Here is a 7,318-nt window from a genome sequence, read left to right as displayed (position 1 = left end):
ACAAAATGCCAACCATCCTCAGAAATGCCGTCCTGGATTGCTGCAGACAACGCCGCACTTTGGGCTGGTATTTATGGCATTTATCGGCTTTCGTTTGCAGACATCCGTTAAGAATTATCCCAGTGGTCCTGGTTCAGCAGGACCAGACATGCGACAGCGTCTGTCACAACACAGTGGAGAGGCTGGCGCTTGGCACTACGCATACCTAAAGACACACCGAAGTCCTGCCCATCGGGATTTACTGAGTGCCAGCGTGCTGCCAAGGTCCAGCTAGCCTAAGGGCCTGCAGAAATTTAAACAAGGATTATCTTAAAAAGGCAGAAAACAAGCAGAGGCAGATCCCGTCACTGAAGCAGAGCCGCTGGCACGGGCTCAGTGCTGCCGGACCTGAAGCACAACCCCGTGCCGTTGGGGCTTTAAGCCCTTGGAGGCACCCAAGACTCCCAAGACTCCCAGTAGCCCAAGCCCCGCTGCCATGATCGAGCACCTGGGGTACCCACCTTTCCCCCAACGGCTCCGATGTCTGGGCTTGCTCCTCTTCCCGCTCTCCGGGGAACTTGCTCCCTGGGCATGGGAGAGGTGTGAGAAGTGGCTTGGATGGGGAGGAAGGCACACCTGAAATCTGGAGACCTGCCCAAAGGACATTGTTTTTGTTTGAACCTGTCCTGACACAAAGGTTGAAGCCTGAGCAATATAACTACCAGGAAGGTATTTTTCTTTTTTTTTTTTTTTGTTTGAAACAGCTGTTTTTCAAGCTCAACGTGACTCACTGAATAACGTGGCCTGATGGAGTTGCTGACTTTTCATGCAGTAAAAGGTAAAAAACCAGGAGGGTTTTTTTGCCATGACAATAGCCCTGTGCTTGCTGCAGAGCAGCCTTCAGAGCTGTTACGCTAACCATTCGCTGCAGGTGCGTGCAGCATCCCTGCCGCCACACGAGGGGAACCACCAGCGTTTATTAGGGACGTTGTCACGTGGCACCGAAAACCCCGTGCGCAAGGACACGGTAAAGCCCGGGCTGACCTCCTTTTACTCCTCCCACCCATCTCCTTTGACCGCATGTATTGCTCTTCTCACAGTGAAGAGGTCACCTGAGGTCCCCAGCAATCCCTTGCAAATGCAAAGCAGAACAAAGAGCAGGGCCAAGACCAGTTATGAAAATCAGATTCCTTCCTTCACTGCAGCAAGCATTACTGAGAGGTATGTTTTCTCCGTGCCAGTAACAAGGAAAACTCTTCTGCTCCCCTCATTCAGCAGCACTTGCATCAACAAGATACCTGGGTGACCCAGAAGCTTCTATGTGATACATTTCAGTGTAAATCACACCAAAATTAATGTGACTGATGGCAGCCACGTTACTCTGCTGGCTTACTCAAAATTAAATGGTCTCTGGGAGCACGGGAGTGGACAGATGTCCACATTGCAACATGATGCATGTGCAGCAAACTCCTAGGACTACACAGGTGTAAAAGGACTTCAGGGAGATGGGCTGTGCATGGGGAGTGCTCTTGCTGATGTCGAGCAGCTTATTTTAGCCAGCAACTTGGTTAACACAGCCTCCATTTTTTCAGTCAATGTTTAGATGAAAGTATGCTAGGAAGAAACCAAGAGAACCCTGCAGCAGGACTTCAGCCCAGGATACCTGCACTGGAAGCTCATTTGTACCGTACCTTCAACTGAAGTGTGAGGGAAGGCTGGACGACTCCAAAAGCAGGCAGTTGGTGCTGGCAGGACGTCTTCCTACCAGGGAAGGGGGAGTGAGGGAGAGACGCGGGGTTCTCCCCCTTGCTCAGTTGCTTTGTGAGGAATGAAAAGGTTAATCTGCTTTCACCAGGCACCTGAGTGCAGGACCTGCCTGCAAACCCCAGGAAGCGTTTCTAAAGACAAGCTCTGTCGCGTGTCTCAGAAGAGGTGTCTGTACAGCTACACACAGGTGAGCCAGACGCAAGAATTGTTTAAAAAAAAAAAAAAATCTGGAACCTGTTGATAGCAGCATGCACAAAGGGGCCAACAGGCTGTCACGTGAGGACAGAAACTCGAGAGAAGGCAAGAGGAGGTGGCAAGGCTGTTTCAGCAACAGGGGAGAAGAATGAGGAAGACCAGCAAGAGGCCACAGGGCAGCAACCCGATCAGGTAACTTGCTGATAGAAGGCTGTATTTGCCGAGGCTTGCAGATCCAGCTGGCGCTGTCTCAATGCAGACTAGGCATCAGGTGGCAGAGCTCATATGCCAAGGCCCCTGCCTCCCATGCAGATCGTGGCAGCCGTTCAAGTATCTCAGAAATCTTCTCTGGGCAGATTACAAGGGAAGCAGAGACGAGAAGCACACGCCAGGCTGGGAGGGAACTGCACTTCAGGACTCCCTTCTCCTTTGCAAGACAAGACCTCTGGAGCTGTATGGTATGAGCTGGCAGAATTGTCATTCAGATCCTCAAATACTAAACGCTGTTCTAGGAGTAACACCAGACCCTGAATCTTGACTTGTGTTAAGGGTGCAAGACTGGATGAGATGACTGGTGAGGACACAGTCAGATAGTTCAGTCGAAGAGTGCTTTTAGAACTCAGTTTATATTTAAAAGGGGAAATAAGTGAATTTATAGGGTCCCAAGACAAACGACCAGGGAGCTAGAATTCCTGTGTACTGACACCCACCCAGAATCCTGCTTGACCCAGTGGAAAGCCCCTTCAGAAATCTGTCCTCAAAAACCCCCATGAGACAGACACGGGAAGGGGAAAACTGTTCTAAAAAGGACCACCAGGCCCTGTAGCAAGGGGAGAAAACAACCTTTCTCCTGGGGCAGAGAAAACAGGACCTCATCTGAACCCTTTCTCCAGACAGCTAGAAACCTGAAGGTCCCAGAAAAAGAAACAAGCTTGATGCTTTTTGAACCTATCTGGCTCCAGACACTGACCCTATTTAGCAAACAGTATGTTCAGTTAATTGCAGAACAGAGCACCTGTACCTATAATTGCAGAAATGTAAGATATCATGAAGTGCTCAACAGAGATGACAATAGGAGAATTTTGCTTCAAATAACATTTTTTTTGCCAAACCTCTACTCTTAATTTTATCTATTAACTGAAATCCACTCCTCAAATTGCAAATCTGTGATATCTGATGGGCTAATAGAAGTTTTACACAGTGATAGCATCAAGAGTTTTTAAATTCACCAAGGCTTATCTAAGTCTCAGGTTGCTTGGTTTCTTCAGAGTCTGGAAAAGTTTTCCAAAACTCAGTTCCCTTCTGGTGTAAATATTGTTTGGCAGCATCAGAAAAGCTTTCCAAGGGGAAGTGAGACAGACTAGAGCTCCTGTCTCTTTGAACCCCCGCCAAGCATATCTTAAATTACAAATTTACAGACTAGTGTGGTCCTGCTATTGATGAGAGTTTTAAAAGAATGTAACGTACAATGACACTGATCATCTGCTTAATTGCCGCACAAATCAGATAATTGGATGCAGAGGATTCAAATAAAAGCTGAGTATTTGACAATACAAAATTGAGAGGGGAAAAACAGTTATGCAAAATTACTGTGTTTTCAGTGATTCCTGTGAAATAGCTGAAAATGATCCAGTGATTTAATTACTTAGAAAACAAGATTCTTGCTACAAATGAGAAGTCATGATAGAGGAAAATGTGAATCTTGTTATGTCTAAACAATCAACAACTACTGAAACAAAGATCAAGGAAGCTTGATACTTACATTGAAACATCAGTCTTCATAGTCAAAAAGTACAGAACATGATGTGATTTATTTGAGGGCAAAGTGTTGGCACTAGTAGGTAGGTAAAAATCACTGGAAAATATGGCGAAACCAAATAACTCATAGGCTTCAAGTCTGAATGAATGAATGAATGACTTCTGTCGCTCAGTCTTGTCTTGTATTTATTCTTTTAAAACTAGTCTCATTTAAGGAACTGACTTTCCAATTTCACATCATCACATTGGGATTTAAGGATGTTTAGTTAACAGCAATTTGGAGAGTTTAAAAACGTTTTGCAGCCCAGCTGCTACAGTTCTTACTCTGCAGGAAAGCACTTTTTGGATGTGTCACCTGAGTATTTCAGTTTTAGATTAAAGGCCTCCTCCCTGCTTTGAACTTTGCAGACTTCAGGGATTGCCAGCGCCAGTCTTAACCATGGTTTAAGTAAAAAAATTTGAACTTAGAACCCAAGTAAGCTACCTGCACTCTGGAGGAAGCTAAAATTGATACAACACAGCAGGGAGTAATAAGATTAAAACCGTTGCTGACTGCGTTTAACTTCAGTGACTTCTTGTTTTGGAGAGGTATCTAGGCTTAAAACTATAAGGCAGCTGCATGGCTGCATGCCAGAAGGAAGTTCACAGCAAAGCTGTTTGCACAGCATCAGCCTATTTTTAGTGTACAGTTAGGGAGTGAGTTTCTTCCTCCCCCTGCCCCAAGCCTCTGTAATGCCCTCCACCGGCAGGCAGCAGCTTGATGGGAGTCTTTGCACAGGAATATGGAATTTTTTTTGGCCGTGTGAAATAGGATATTGCACGTGTGCCAGCAACCTGCATATCTATTCAGGGAAGAAAAAGCAGGGCAGCACCAGCCCTGGTTGCTCTCTTCTCAGCTGGAATGTTGTTTTAGGAAAAATAAAAACAGAGAACTCAGTTTAAACAAAGCAAGAGACCATCTCTGGCAAAAATCCAGATAAAGGTTTAAGATTCCTGCCACAATAATGACATCAGTGTAAGAGATCAGTCACTCCAAACTCGGTATCATCCCAGTGCATGTATGCATGCAGTTAAGAAGCATCAAGGAGTTGTGTGCACTAATCCCACACGTATGTTTGTATAAGTACTGCTGTCACTTTGCTTATGCTTACACAATAGAAATGTACATTCAAGGTGTGGGACACATTCACTCAAAAAGTTGGAGTGCTGAAGTACTCCCAAAAATGTGAAATGGAAGAATGGAGAGTGCCTTACGCTGGGTGGTGTCGGAAAGTTTGTACGAACTATGCAGACGTGGGCCACTCCACAAGAGCATGCCAGTCTCCCCACAGATGTTGTTATTACCACAAGTGCTATTTTAAAAGAAAAGATGAAAAAGGAAACACATGGCTATGAGCCTTGAGATCAAGCTCAGGAGCTCTGCCAGTGCACCATTTTGGTCCAGAACAGTAGTTCTCCGACTCCCTTGCAGAAGGCCTTAGTGTGAAAATGTGAGAGGGCAGCATAAGAAATACAAGCTGGGAGGCACTTAAGGCACCGTTAGCCTTATCCCCAGCACCTCCAACCCACATCTGCACCAGTCCCATAAGGTGCCCACTAACTTTTCTGTTAAAATCTCAAATTCCAGAGATTCCACAACCTGCCCAGGAAAGGTATTCCAGAGCTTAACTCTTCCTGCTGTCAATGCCAACTGCCCATTCTGATGTCTAAGCTAAATGCTTGTCTCCTGCTGCAATGTAATCTGTTTTTCTTGTCCTACATGCAGCAGTGAGGGAAAGCGTTTATTTCCTCCTTTGCAGCTACCTCTTCGATTTGAAAACATGTCTCTCCCACCACCGTGAAACAAGCCCAGTCTTACATCCTGCCATCCCTCTCATTGCTTTTCTCTGGTTATCTCCAGCTGCTCCACATTTTCATGAAGTGCAGTGCCTACAGCTGGATACCATCTTCCAAGAAAGGCTTTCTACTACCACATGAGGAAGGAGGACCACGTCATGTATCTTACAGACTACATTCCTGTTCATACATTCCACAACATTTTTATTTTTTTTCAGGAACAGGATGCTCTTGAATCATGTTCAGCTGGTGACTGGCTGTAACCCCAAGAGAACTCTTCTGTAGAAGTGCTACCCCAGCAGCCTGTCCTGTCCCATCCTGTATTTGTTCAGCTGATTGTTGCTTCTGCTGAAGTGTACAAATACGCATTAGTCAAATCAATTTCTGGATTTACTGAATCACATTCTAACTCTTCTGAATTTATCAAGTTCATTTTGAATTGTCATTGTTTTCTACTTGGTCAGTAGTTAGCTCAAGTCTGGTGCTCCCTACAATTTAATCAGCATATGCCACCTAAATTGTTAATGAATATACCAAATAACATCAAATCAGAGAAGAACTGTAGAGAATCCCACTCAATACATCCTTGCAGTCTGACTGTGAATGATTAATAATTACTCTGAGTAGGGTTTTCTAAACAGGTTTTTATAACCTCACTTTTAAGTTGGTGTCAGACCACATTCCCCTACTTTTCTTACAGAAAGTCATTAGAATCACTTAAAGTAAAACTGTGCTCACTGCCTCTCCTCTGTTCAAGAAGCTTGTTACCTTGGTGTAGAAGGAGCAACATTAGTTTGACACAATTTGATCTTTCTTTCTTTTAGAAGCTTGCCGAGTTTCCCTTTTCCATTTATTTTCCAGTTTAAACTATTAACCCTGAGTTCTGAACAGATGCGTGGAAGCAGAGAGACAAGCTCAGCCTTCAGAGTTCACAGCATCCCCCTTTATCTCTAATGCTTGAAAATAATTTACCATATGGGGTATCTGATCTAGGCATGAGGATAACTACTGTTGTTGTGCTTGCACTGCAATCTCTTACATATGGCAGAATAAGTAGAGCTTGTCTAAGCGAGGATGAGAGCCCTTGAAGTATTCGCTACTCTGCCCTAACGTCACACAACACAAGGACAATGAAAGCCTTTTGCTCCTGTGTCTATCAGTCCCTCCTCCATTGTTGCAAGATTTCAGTGACCAGCTATTCCAATGAGAAGTCATATCTATGAAACAGAGATGGCTCCTCAGCTATATCCTGCACTTCCTTCAAAGATCTCAGCTGACTGAATTAAAAAACAAAAAGCATACAGCAAATAAAGTAAACATGCATCCAGTAATTATTTCCGGGCATCAAAAGCCATGTGGTGAAACTACTCCCAACATCAACTTTGATAATAAAAGTCTTAAATTAACCTCTTCAGGAAACCTTTGCAAAGATGGATGTGGATTCAAAGTATCAATAATTACACTTCATCAGCAAGACCTGATCATTTGGCAACTCCTATTTGAAGACGATGCACGACAATTTTTTCCTGACACATAAGTCTGTGCTGACTGGGGATATGATTTTTCTCAGGTCACAGTAAATACCTACTACGCTCATTAAATCAACTCCTTGTTTAAGGTGATGACATATGAGCGTGTAGTCATTTTTAGAAAATGAAATTTTCATCAATAAGCCAATAGTACCCTTCCTTCTATGGAGTTTTCCCATCACATTTCTTGATACTTTAAAAACACTGAAAGGTATTGCTGTCTCACTCTAGGCAATTATGTATTTGGACAAATC

The 7,318-nt window shown here is 44.2% G+C and overlaps 1 long non-coding RNA gene across 1 annotated transcript; it reads left to right on the top strand.

Annotated features, from left to right (window-relative positions):
* Positions 1 to 10: 10 nt before the first annotated feature.
* LOC138690740 (uncharacterized) lies at positions 11 to 5,936 on the top strand. Its single transcript, XR_011329514.1, has 2 exons — positions 11 to 2,133; positions 5,754 to 5,936. It is a non-coding gene; the product is annotated as an uncharacterized lncRNA (long non-coding RNA).
* The last annotated feature ends 1,382 nt before the right edge of the window (positions 5,937 to 7,318 follow it).

This window comes from Haliaeetus albicilla, chromosome 23 (assembly GCF_947461875.1).
Source record: "Haliaeetus albicilla chromosome 23, bHalAlb1.1, whole genome shotgun sequence".
NCBI classification, from domain to species: domain Eukaryota; kingdom Metazoa; phylum Chordata; class Aves; order Accipitriformes; family Accipitridae; genus Haliaeetus; species Haliaeetus albicilla.
Note: the sequence above shows the minus strand (reverse complement) of the source record. Positions and strands in the feature narration are given on the sequence as shown.